We start from the raw sequence: 13,654 nt of genomic DNA on the forward strand, positions 1-13,654 counted from the left end.
GCAGCAGCTTTGGAATGACACCAATCTTCCCAGAATATCCCAGTATCAAGGCTGTTGGTGGGGTGTTTGGCAAGCCACACCTGTCCTTTTGACCCCGGTTGTTGAGGAACTCTGGATAGATGTGGCAAGTGGCAAACTGTGAACTTGACAAGACAGTGTTAGCTGGAATGTAGTCTAGGGTGGTGTAGCATGGTGAGTCATTATTGCATAGGGGAGGAGGGGAGTGGTTGGACTGAGCAAATTTAACAAAGAAATGAAACAGTTTGACTTTCTCTGCAGGTGTCCTTCAAAAAGGTAAGATCATCTGAGCGAATGTTAGGTTACCTTTGCTTTTCACTGTTAGTGTTGAACTCACTCAAAATATAATTACTCTAACACTCTACCACAAAGGTTAGAAACATGGGGCGGAATTTTACGGCCCAGTTGCTGTGGGAGTAGGGTCGTAAAATGCGTTGAGGCATTCAGAAGTCCATTGACTTCAGCAGGGCCATAAAATCCAGCCAGTGTAAAGTTCTGCCCCATGGGATATGTAACAAAATAATCTTCAACATTAACAGTCCTGCCTGTTTCAATAAGGCTAGAGAGGCCGGATACGTTGTTGCTATACCCTTGGAAGTGAGACTGGATTGGAGAATACTTATAACATGCAGCTGCAGCATTTTCTGCCAAACATACTTCAAAATTTCCACTAGTGGTGAAGAGGTGGAAACACCTTTCCACTGTTCATTATTCCAAATGGTCGAAAAATTTTGTCAAACAGAACTTTGAAGATCTCTTTCAGAATGTAGCCCACAAATTTGTGTGAGCTGTTCTCAGGTTAAAAATAATTATTTAAAAATAATGATTAAAACAATTCCTTGGTCTTATTCTATCTAAAAATTTCAGAAGACCTGGAAATGATCCCAATTCCTGAAAATATACAATCAGAGCAAGATTCTGCTCTTTGTGTTCTGTGAATCTTGAATCAAATAACCTGCAACAGGCACTTTGTATTCAATAAAAGCAGGGTGATTGTTTTTCAGTACATCTTTTTGCAGTATTTTCTGAACCCAATTTTAGGTAGGTCTAGCATCATCAATCATACAAAGCCAAAGGAAAAAGAAAGACAAAATGTTTCCATTTATGTGGCACCTTTGACATCCTCAGGACATCCCAAAGCCCTGCATAACCAATGGAGTAGTTTTGAAGTAAGGTCATAGTTGGCATCCACAAATGTGGCAGCGAATATGGTGCACAGTAGGATCCCACAAACAGTAATACTGACCAAATAATCTGTTATTAAATAGTGCTGGTTGAGGGATAAATATTGGCCAGGACATCAGGGAAATCTCCCAGCACTTCTTCAAACAGTGCCACCTGAAAGGGCAGTTGATGGGGTACTGATTTAATGCCTCATCCAAAAGCATTGGGAACGTCAGCATGGATTTTGTGCTTACTTCTCTGCAGTGGGACTTGAACCCACAATCTTCTTATTCAGAGTCAGGAGTGGTCCCGCTGGGCCACTGTTTGAAAAGCTATTATACATAGGTGAATCAAATCTTTAGGGCTGCAGCCATCATGCCATTTGGAATATGTGTACAGTCTAACAGTTTTCTTTATTATTTTAAAATTACTGCAAGGGGTTTCCCTTTTTGGGCGTATGGTTGTGAGCCCCAAAGACTGGAAAAATTCTCGGTCTGGTTCCTGTTGAGTCAGTGGAAAGGATGTTGTGGACACATTTGGTTAGGTATAAGGTACAAATAAAAATCATCCATGGTTCATGCTCGTAATCATTGTCCAAGGATCCCTGCTAGAAAGTAGGTCTGTATAGGCATTGGAGAAGAATGGAATTGGCTTTGTTTGTGATGCCTTCTACTTTCCTAACACCTGCCAACAGCTCCCATTCTTTGAGGCAGCATGTCAATCTCATGAAGAACAACCACTAGGGTGCGATACTGCAAGGCTGGCAAAGTTCTGGAGCCATGGGCAGAATTTTGCCATCGGTGAGCATGGGGGGGGGGGGGGGGGGGGGGGGGGGGGCGCCGCTTGCCGATGCATAAAATGATGTGGGATCACGTCGGGCGGAACCCCCAATGTCACCCCGCCCCATTTAAATTTTCAGGAAGGCGGGGGCGCAGCAAAATCAGCTGTGGGCCCGCCGACCTATCAATGACCAATTGAGGCCACTGGCAGGATCATTTAACCAATTAAAGGACCTGCCCGTCCAACCTTAAGGTTGGTAGGTCGGCCAGGAGCCCCGGCGGCAAATACAGAAAACATGAAACCTCATCCAGCGGTGGGATGAGGTTTCATGCAGGGTTTTAAAAATTGTAATAAAGTTGTTCTCTAAATTACGTACATGTCCCAACTCATATGACATTGTCAGATGAGGAGACATGTAATGGATTTTTCTTTTCTCTATTTTTAATAGTTTTAAAAGTTGAAGCGATCTCCCTGAGGCTGCACTTAGCCTCAGGGAGATGTGCACTCTTTCGTGCAAATGCACGAAAGAATGCATTCTCGCTTTTAAGTATCCCCCCTCGCTCGCACAGGAAGTGCATAGCACTTCCTGGTGGACATCACGCTGGGTGGGCCTTAATTGGCCCATCCACGTAAAATGGCGGTGCGGCCCACTTCGCTGGCGGCGATCGGCTCCACGCCAACTGACGATTGAGTCAGGCCCGCCTGCCTGACAGGCCAAAAATTCCTGCCCTATATCTCAGCATTTCCAGCAGAAAAAGAGGCAGGGATGTTGGGAAAAAGGAAACGCCACTGAGCATGTTGAGGTGTTATGAATATTTGAGATTCTATGCAACCATTTGAGAATAATTCCAAGGCTTTGCAATGTTATTTTATCCCCAACTATTTCTTCATACCTTGCCAAACACTCGCACGTTGCTCTTTGTGTAACCATATGCTTTAACATTAATTCCATATCAGTTTTGTATCCTTCAGTTGACTCTAAGTGCTTCCCTATTTCACATATCAATCTATGTGTGTAAAATGTATTGCAGCTCGGGCTTGGCTTCCAGCATTTTGGAATTGAAATTTTACATTTCACTTTCTGGATCCTAATCAGCAGAATTGCAATTAACTAGAAATTAGATTTCTGCAATCTAACCGGAGGAAATGAATTGAAAATCACTGTATCATTGGTCATTTGTCCTAAAGTACACTGTTATTTTTTTGAAAATGCATTTCAAAGGCATTGTAATATTCTACATTGCAATATCCAAATCTGTTGTAAAAATGTTTACACCTGGATTGTGCAATAAAAAGTGGTAAGAATGGTAAATTGCCATTTTGCAAAGAGCCATTGCTCATTTTTTAAAAGAATCTTATACAAGTTTTGCAGCAGTAAAAGAGTAACAAATAATTAATTATACAAATCTAACTGGAATTAATATACAGAATTCTTGGAGAATAATGAATACTTTTTCGTTAATCCATAGTTGCTACTGATTTACAATTCTAAGCTTAATGTTTATGAATCCAAATTATCTGTCCCAACACCTACTATTTATTCCTTTTTATTACCCCTTTTTATGTGACGTTGCATGCAATTTTACTTTACACTGTCTTTCATCAATGAGTTATTTTACTATGTGACTGATACAGCTCCCAAACTTTCTATTTAATCAATAGATTCACACATTATTAGTCCAAGCGAAACTTATAATTATAAGTCTGTACCATTCCTTACCAATCACCTGCTTCTCAAAGGGCTAACATTCATAAATGCTTCCGTCTGAAGAACTAAGTGTATTAAAGTTCCCTGAAGTATATGAAGCACGTCTTTTAGTTAGGTTTCTGAAACAATCTGAACTGATAATTACTTTAAGATCAGCCTGAGTATAACAATTCGGTGGTCACTGCATCTAAATTTACTCACACTTCCCTGCTTAACAGTGAAAGTGAAGGTTTATATTCCTACTGTATGAAGAGAAATCACTGGCAGTAAGACATTAGCGGACTTCTGGAAAAGTTAAGTTACCCTTTCCTTACAATCTCTTTTTCAGAACCATCTGCAATTGAGGCAGTTTCTCCGTGCCCAGCCTATGGAATGGCTTCATCATTTTATTCCAGGGCTCCATTGTGCCTTCACTTAATCAGATGTAAGAGCCTCAACCTGCTCAATTTTTGTTGATATTTGCAGTCTCACAATTCTGGGAACAGCCTTGGAAATCTTTTCCACACTTTCCACACCATGATTTAGTTCCCTTTTCGTAGTATGGAGACGAGAACATAGAAAATATTTTCCTGTACGGTTTATGTAATTTCCCTGTCTTTTTCTTTAGGATCAGTTTTATTTTCATTTCTTTATTTGCATATGGCCTCATTCTTAACTAGTTTGTTCTCATTTCTTAATGGAAAATATTTCACTGAGTGTTATTGATCTGCTCTTTAAATATTGCCCATAGTCACTCTACTGCTTTGCCATTATTTTTTCAGTTTATGTTTCTTAGCTTTATCTTCATTCCCTCATTGTTGGATCTATTCCAGTGTATAACAATGGTCTTTGTGCTGTTTGTATTTCTCAATATCATTAACTTTGAACTTTATGTTGTGATCACTTCTTCCTAAACAACCTTAATGAAACGAAAACAAAAAAACTGCAGATGCTGGAAATCCAAAACAAAAACAGAATTACCTGGAGAAACTCAGCAGGTCTGGCAGCATCGGCGGAGAAGAAAAGAGTTGACGTCTCGAGTCCTCATGACCCTTCGACAGAACTAGTTCTGTCGAAGGGTCATGAGGACTCGAAACGTCAACTCTTTTCTTCTCCGCCGATGCTGCCAGACCTGCTGAGTTTTTCCAGGTAATTCTGTTTTTGTTTTTAATGAAATGAAAGTTGAGCCATGTTCTCACCTGAAAGAAACTTGTTTCTTGAGTTTCTGCTGATCGGAAGTACATCACAAAAGGAATTTAAGTGCTCCCTAAGCACCTGAAATAGGAATGGAGGACAAGCAGGAGCAAAGAATGTTTGCCAGAGATACAAGCAACAACTTATATTCATATACTACCTTTAAGGTAAAGTCCAAAGGCGCGTCACGGCTGAGTTATAAAACATAACTAGACATCAAGCCAAAAGCTTGATCAAAGAGGTAGGTTATGGGCAGGAGGAATGTATTGAGATGGAGGTGGCTGGCATGGGAGACCATGGAGAAATTTGAAAACAAGGATGGGAATTTTAAAATCAAGGTATTGCCTGATGGGGAGCCAAAGTGTGCTAGTGCGAACAGGGTTAATAGGTGAATGGGTCTTGGTGCAAGTTAGGGCACGGGCATCAAGTTTAGAATGACCTCAATTTACGGAGGGTAGAATGTGGAGACCAGCCTAAAATATATTGGAACAGTCAACTCTAGAGAAAACAAAGGCATGAATGAAAGTTTCAGCAGCTGATCAGCTGAGGCAGGGGCTAAGTCAGGGAATGTTCGAAGGTGGAAACAGGTGGTCTTAGTGATGACACAGATATGTTTCAGAAGCTTATCTCGGGGTCAGATATAATACCAAGCTTGTAAGCAGTCTTGTTTAGTCTCAGACTGTTGCCAGGACAGGGATATAGTCAATAGCTATGGAACGGAGTTTGGAGTGAGGAGCGAAAACAATAGCTTCAGCCTTTCCAATATTTAATTGGAGGTAATTTCTGCTCATCCAGTACTAAATGTCTGATAAGCATTCTAATAATTTAACAACATTGGAGGTGACAAGAGAGGCGGTGATGAGGCACACATGGGTGTTGTCAGTACATGTGAAAACTAATGCTGTGTTTTCTGATAATGTCACTGAGGGGCAGCATTTAAATGTGAAATAAGAAGAGGCAAAGGATAAATCTTTAGGGGACACCAAAGGTAATGGTCTGGAAGTGTGAAACAGAAGTCACTGCAAGTGATACAGGTGGCAGCAGAAGCATATAGTCTGAACTGTCAATTATGCCACATATCACAATATACACCGGACCATAACTATGTGGTACTGACTGAAGAGAATTATCACTGGACAATGAGGCTTAGAGGGGAAGCCTTTACAGAGCCATGCTCTCTGCTTCAGCAAAATCTACTGACAATTTTGCACAAAAGGATGATGTTCCAATTTACTGAAGGGGACATCAGCTATTCGCTGACCATAAACTTATCAAACAAGATCAGATGTACTATTTATGGTGGCCAACAGCTTTATACCCTTTTCCATTGACCAGAAGCTTCATACCATCAAAGCTTGATACAAAGCAAAAACACAGGAAGTGCTGGAATAACTCAACAGGTCTGGATGGGAGAGAGACAGAGTTAACATTTTGAGAATCTTCGGAATCTCATAGAGGAAGTAGTTCCAAGGAAGAGGCATATTGGGCTCACAATGTTAACTCTATTTTACTCTTTGCAGATGCTGCCAGATCTGCTGAGTTTTTCCAACACTGTGAAGACTCGATGGAGCAGACAGCTTTCGTAAAGAAACAGCAAAACTTTATTATGGAGACACCTAGGAGTGCTTGCACCTAGACCTGATTCCTCGACCGGAAAATTCCGCCCCACCAGATTGCCTGCGCTAAGATCTCATTAGTTGAAGCCCTCGCAGTACATCACATGACCCATGATTGACAGGAGGGACGGACAATACATGCAGTTACCACATTTCCTCCCACTTTAGTTTTTACAGTTACTCTTTACAAAACACATTTGAACATCCAGCAAACATATATACAATTTCAGGCGATTATAAATCAAGTTTCTGAGGTGCTCCTCACATGCAACTAGAGTGGCATAGCTCTACCACTGAAGGTTCCTGAACAGGATCAAGAGGATCTGGAGCGGCAGTATAAGACACATCATTGGAACTGGGCAGTTCAGGATTTGACAACACCCCTGAAACATCTGGAATGTCTCTTCTAGGTTGTTCACTTTCCTCAGAAATTGATGGTTCAACGTTAATCACAGGTTGATCAATTAATCGTTGGAATGCTTCTCTGGCATGGATATGATCTATGTGCTTGTGGATGATTCTATCTCCCATTTGTACTTGAAAAGATAATGGACCAGTCTCTGAAGCAATGGTTCCCAGAGCCCACTGGGTCCACTGCCAAAATTTTGCACGTATACTGTGTCACCTACACTGAATGTGCGAGCTTTACTGTGTATGCCATAGTTAAATTTCTGACTACTCTGGTTCCGTGCTACCTTCCCCTCTAACTTCTGAAACACCAAGTGTAAATGTGTACGCAGATGGTGTTTCATTAATAATTCCGATGGCGTTCAACTTGTAGTCAAATGTGGTGTTGTATGATAACTTAAGAGAAACCAGCAAAGTTGAGATTCCAGAGTGCCCTCCGATAACTCTTTCATACCAGACTCAAAAGTCTGTACAGGCCTCTCGGCTAAACCATTCAATGAAGGATGCCCAGGAGCTGGTTTTATATGGTGGATTCCATTCAGATCCATAAATCTCTGAAACTTGGTGCTGGTAAAGGCTGTACCATTATCGGAAATGACAGTTTCAGGTAGGCTATGTTGGCTGAAACAGTGATGTAGCTTCTCGATAGTTGTGTTCGATGTTGAAAATTTGACTTTGTGTTGAATCCATTTTGAATGTGTGTCTATAATTAACAAGAACATGGTAGCTAAGAATGGTCCTACATAATTGATATGTAGTCAAACCCAGGATCGACCAGGCCACTCCCATGGATGCAATGGAGCCAAAACAGGCAACTTCTATTGTTGCTGACAGTGGAGACAGTGCTTGACCAAGCTTTCAATGTCACTGTCAATGCCTGGCCACCAGACATAGCTTCGCGCAAGCATTTTCATCTTTGATATGCCTGGATGCGAACTGTGGATCTTTGTCAAGAGTGGTTCTCTGCCTTGCGATGGGTCCACAACTCTCCACCCCCACAACAAAATTCCGTCTTCACAGCTTAATTCTGTGTTTTTGACATGGAATGGTCTCAATTCTCCAGATACAGGCAAGTTTGTCCATCCTTGCGAAACAAAGTCTTTGACTTGCGACAATATTAGATGTCTGCCCATCCAATTCCTAATTTGTTTTGCACACACAAGCGAAAAATTTAAGCAATTTAATAATAGCACTAATTCTTGTGGAATGGGAGTATTTACAATTAACGGGAGATGACTGAGTGCATCTGCATTTGCAATGTGTAAGCCAGGGTGGTACATAAAAGTATACTCATACGTAGAAAATGTCTGAGCCCAGCATTGTACTCTTGCTGATGCTATTGGTGGAATAGCCTTGTCCTCCTTGAATAATCCCATTAATGGTTTATGGTCCGAAACAATGGTAAAATGTTGCCCATGTAGGTGCTGGTGAAACTGTTTTACACTAAATAATACTGATACTCCTTCTTTTTCTAACTGAGAATAACCCTTTTCGGCTTGGGAAAGGATTCTTGAGACATAGCCAATGGGCCTTTCTGATCCATTTTCCATTTTATGTGATAAATGGCTGCTGCACCATAAGGAGAAGCATCACATGCTAACACTGGCTCTTTTGATGGGTCGTAAAGTACCAATAAACACGATGAATGCAGCAATTTGTTTGCTGTCACAAAGGCTTCTTCCGGTGGTGAACCACATGACCAATGGCGGTTCTGTAATGAGTGTAATGGTGCCAAAACAGTTGTTAAGTTAGGTAGGAATTGACTATCGTAGCTGATCGTATCCAGGAAGGACTTAAGTTCTGTTACATTGGATGGTGAAGGTGCATTTTTTATTGCCTGAACTTTGTGGGCAGAAGTCTGGAGTTGGTGTGTGGGCACACATCCAACCCAGTCGGAATCGAAATTGCATGAGATGACGTTGGGCGAGCATCCCAGTATCATCTTGTACTTGTGCAATATACCAGTCGGCGGGCACGCACGAGAGTCAGAAATGTGCCTGCCGACAATTAAGAAGAAGATTAAAGTTGTTTAAGTTCCAATTGTCCCCGATTTTTCGTGGTCCATCCAACCTTACAGTTGGCGGAAGGCAAATCTGCCAGGTGGACATTGCATTTTTGATGAAACCTCATCCAAGGGCAGGATGAGGTTTCCGTTATTAAATAAAGAATAAAAATATATGGACGGAACTTTCATTATGCATATTTTCAGGTGACTGATTGTGATGTGTGGACATTTTTTTCCAGATTTAAAAATCTTTATTTAGTCGTTTTGAAGTTGTTGGCTCCCTGAGGCAGCTCTTTGCCTTCAGAAGAGCTTTCATTCAGCACTTGACCGCGCTCGCACTTATGTCAGTGCCCACCCTCCTCCCTACCCCAGGAGCGCTGAACATTTCCGCATGCGTTTCACATTGGCTGGCCGTTAGTTGGCCAGCCAGTATGAAATTGTGGTTGGGAGTCCAGTTGTGGGTGGCAGTTTGTTTCCCGGCTGCTCCTGGGCCCGCCAAGCGTGCCCATATGAATGTCCTGGACCAGTCGAGTTTTATCTTCTGTAGCCAATCTCGACCTAAAAGACTGGGTCCCTCCCCTTTTATGATTATCACGGGCAGTTGGGCTGACTGTTGCTTGTAACAGACTTGGACTGTGGAAATGCCCTTGACTTGAATAGATTCTTAATTTAGTGGTTGTCCGCTCCAAATTTATTGGCTGTCTTCCTTCATTAAGGCGTTTGAAAGTGTGCTCTCCAACCATTAGTTGAGGCATCAGTATCCACTTCCATATGCAGTGGCTTCTCATTTACTTGTATTGTCACAGTAACAGGCTCAGTTTTCACAGCAGTTACATTATACAGGGAGTACACATCAGTATCAGCAGCTTCAGCCTTCGCTGTGTACACGTTAACTCGCTCATATTTGTTTGCTGGCTTGTGGGCTGCCTCAAATTTGTTCGGCATTGCCTAACCACGTGTCCCTTCTTTTGACAATAATGAGACTCTGCCTCTCTGAAGTTACAGATATCTGCTCCATGGTCACCTCCACATCTATAGCAGTTTTGTCTTGAAGTCGTTGATGAAGCGTTTTTGTTAGGCTTCTTAATGTTACTCACAGTGGACATTGAATCGCGCTTTAATTCTGCAGGTCTGATTTTCTCGCCACGATTGGTGGCAGATTCCCACCCCACATAAGGTACGGTGCCATTATCCATGTGTGGCAAAGCCTGCAAGTCTTTCCCTGGCGAGGGAGATTTATAGGGAGCACTTGAAGTCGATATTGATTTTTGGCAAGCAAGTGGCGCTGTGTGGCGTCGTCCTTGACACCACATACCCGCAGCATATCGTTTAATGTGTCCCAATGCTGCAGTATTCCGTTAACTGCCCGAGGTTCGCCACAGAGGTTGCAGTGAACTCTCCCAGGCATGAACCCTTGAATTTAAATTTAAAGTATTGTATTATCACGGGAGGCTTTGGCTGGAAGTGTACTCTCACTAGGTCCACTAATTCACTATATGACTTGGAATGGGGTGCGCTCGGGGCAGTCAGGTTACGAATCAGGCTTTATGTTTACTGCCACATACACTTAAGAGGATCGCTTTCCGCTTTTCTTCAGCAGTTATTTCATTTGCTACAAAGTAAAATCCCAGGCGCTAAACATACTGGCTCCAATCTTCAATATTAACATCGTGTGGATTGATTCTTCCAAACAGCAGCATGACTGGTGAGTAGTTTTTCAAATTCGGTTTACCCACAGTAACAGGGCGAGGTGCACCATTGAAGTCGATCCCATCCTTATCGCCAAATGTGATGGCTCGATGGAGCAGACAGGTTTCCTAAAGAAACAGTAAAACTTTATTATGGAGACCTCTAGGACAGCTTGCACCTAGACATGACCCCTCATCCGGAAAACTCCACCCCCCCGGATTGCCCGTGCTAAGAGCTCACTGGTCAAAGTCCCTGCAGTACATCACATGACCCGTGATTGATAGGAGGGAGAGTCACTACATGCAGTTACCACAAGCACTTTCTGTTTTTACTTCAAGTCTCCAGCATTAATTTGCTTGATACAAAGCATTCTGCTTGATCAACACTTCACCCACTAGCGTAATCATTTACTTGCACTGCTGCAACTCTCCAAGGTTTCTTCGGTAGAATCTCCCAAACCTCCACCACATAGAAGGATAAGGGTGGCAGGTACATGGGGACACCATCACCTCCACAATCCCCTACAAGTCACCCACTAACTGGACTAGGATATTTATTGCTCTTTCTTCATTATCACTGGGTCAAAATCCTGGAACACTCTACCCAGCAGCATTGCCGGAACACCTTCACTAAACAAACCGCAGCAGTTGAAGGAAAAGGCCCTGTACCACCTTCTCGAGAGTAACTAGGGATTAATGATAAATGCCAGCTCAGCCAGTGGTACCCACATTTTAAGAATGGATAATTAATCAATTGTTAATTGTGTTTGTATAAACTATGGGGGAGATATTGCTTCTCCAGAAAACAGGTACAAAGAGTACAACAGATTGCAGGGGACAATGCCTCGTGCCCCAGGAGCAAACACCCAATCCCACATTGTGTTGGAGCATTCTTTCAAATGTGCATCTGGTCATCCAAAAGATGTAGGCCCCTTTTTATGTAAAAAAGTGTGCGTAATGCCTTTTTAAGGATCCTTACAGTGACAAGAGCAGAGAAGAGCAGGCACGGGCCCTGCTTGTCTTGGGAATCTTCTGTGCTTGATGCAACTAAGCAGCATAAGATTGGCAATGGTGATTGGATTATTTTTGGAGGATTCATCACATGACATGCCTCCATGCTCCAGGCACTAGTCAGCCAACACATCCACCCTTGTGATGCACTGCCTTCCTACGCCAATTGGAAAGCATTGGATGATGCTTGACTGTCAGCCAAACAACATTTTTCACCAACCATTTTCAATACTTCTATATCTGGTAAAGAGAAATGTTCAAAGAAAATTTTTAAAAACTATCTTTTTTTAATGTTCCAATGATTTTTCTCCAGGATTGTACACAGCAATGTCCTGGAAATTGATCTTCAATTCCTGGAGACTCCAGATCAATCCTGAAGGCTGGCAACCTTAAAACAGCACCAACAAAAAAGTGAGTCCAAATTTTCTGTATGTTTGATGTGGAGCCAGGAGGGGCAGGAGTGCTTCTTGCGGCCCTACAGCTTGAGGAAGAACATGACTGGCCTGCAAACACCCTCCTAGTTTCAAGTCCAAAAAAAATTGAAGATAGCTAATGGAATGGTGGTTTTTATCTCAAGGGGGCTGAGAAAGGGGTGTGAGTTTTGTTACAGATGTACCGAGCTCTGATTAGATACCACCTGGAGGACTGCATTCAGTTCTTGGCACCTCACCCTCCAATTGTCCCCCCTTGCATCCCCATCCAAGGGTGAAAGACTTAAAATTTGTTGTCCTGAATTGGCCGGTTTGCCTTGGAGGCACCAGCAATTTGATTGAGTTATTGAAATGAGCACTCAGGATCAATTTTGGACAAGCTCAGAACCACCAGTTGGGGGTTCATCCTGTTAGTTCGGTGTCGCTTATGGAACAAAAGTAGGACCACAAGCAACTTCAACCCCTATTTATTTCTCATAAAGCCTGAGAAGGGCCCAATCTGGCATATGGTGTAAAATAAGCTGCTGATTCACATTGAGTCTTTCATCTTACTGGTGAAGACCAATCTCACCCCCTGTGTTTCTAATTTTAAGAATGTGTGACCCTTTAATGTTATTTTTTGTTACATTCACTTTTTGTGGGTTGCAGATTCAGAAACAAATAAAAGTACTCCTGTGCTGTAGTTAATGCATTTAAGATTTATTGAACCATGTATTGGGCTTGGCAAGTTACATTTATTACAGATAAGTGAATCAGCAATACATTCTGACACAGAACTACATTTCTCTAAAGTTTACAGAAGAACAATAACCTTATATTCAATTATACTTTTGAAGCAAATTGAAATACTTTGTTAACTTTTTTTCAAATATAATTTCTTGTAAGGTGCTGTCATAGCTTGTGTGCTAGTGTAAAGTGGAGGATTGGCAGATGGTATCCTTGTTGAGCTAAAGTAACAAAAAGTATAAGAAAGATATAAAAAGCAATTTATTTTTAATATTTCAAAAGCGACATATTTCCAGCACTTGCCAAACATGCCATATGTGTTTGAATCACTGCTTGAGAAAAAGAATTAAACAATGCAAAAGCAAGTGAAGAGCATGACAAATGAGGTGATGTGTGTACAAGAATCTGTGCTTGGTTCCCCTCTGGCATCTGTGAGTTAACACAATGATAGCTGGATCACAAAACAGCAAGAGCTTACATTTATAAGATGCCTTTAATGTAGTAAAACATCTCAAGGTTCGTCAGACACTGCAAAAAGAGTTATTAGAACAGTGAAACAAAACCTTGGCCAGAGAGGTAGGTTTCAGGGAATGTCTTGAAGGAGGAAAGGGAGTTAGCGAGGTGGAGAGGTTTATGGAGGGGTTTCCAAAGCTTAGGGCTTAGACAGCTGAAGGTATGGCCATCAGTGATGGAGTGATTAACATCAGGGATGCTTAAAAGGCCAGAATTGGAACAGTGTAAATATCTAGGGTTGAAGGACTAGGGGAGATTACAGAGATATTGAAGAGTGAGGTCATTGTGGGTTTTGAAAACAAGGATGAGAATTTTAAAATCGAGGTGTTGCTTAATCTGGAGCCAATGTATGTCAGCGAACACAGGGGTAATGGGCAGATGGGACTTGGTGCATTTTAGGATGTTTGCAAGTT

The 13,654-nt window shown here is 42.0% G+C and overlaps 1 pseudogene; it reads right to left on the reverse strand.

Annotated features, from left to right (window-relative positions):
* Positions 1-6,959: 6,959 nt before the first annotated feature.
* Positions 6,960-13,654, reverse strand: part of LOC121269838 — a 121,611-nt pseudogene continuing 114,916 nt past the window's right edge.

This window comes from Carcharodon carcharias, chromosome 1 (genome assembly GCF_017639515.1).
Source record: "Carcharodon carcharias isolate sCarCar2 chromosome 1, sCarCar2.pri, whole genome shotgun sequence".
Lineage (NCBI taxonomy): Eukaryota > Metazoa > Chordata > Chondrichthyes > Lamniformes > Lamnidae > Carcharodon > Carcharodon carcharias.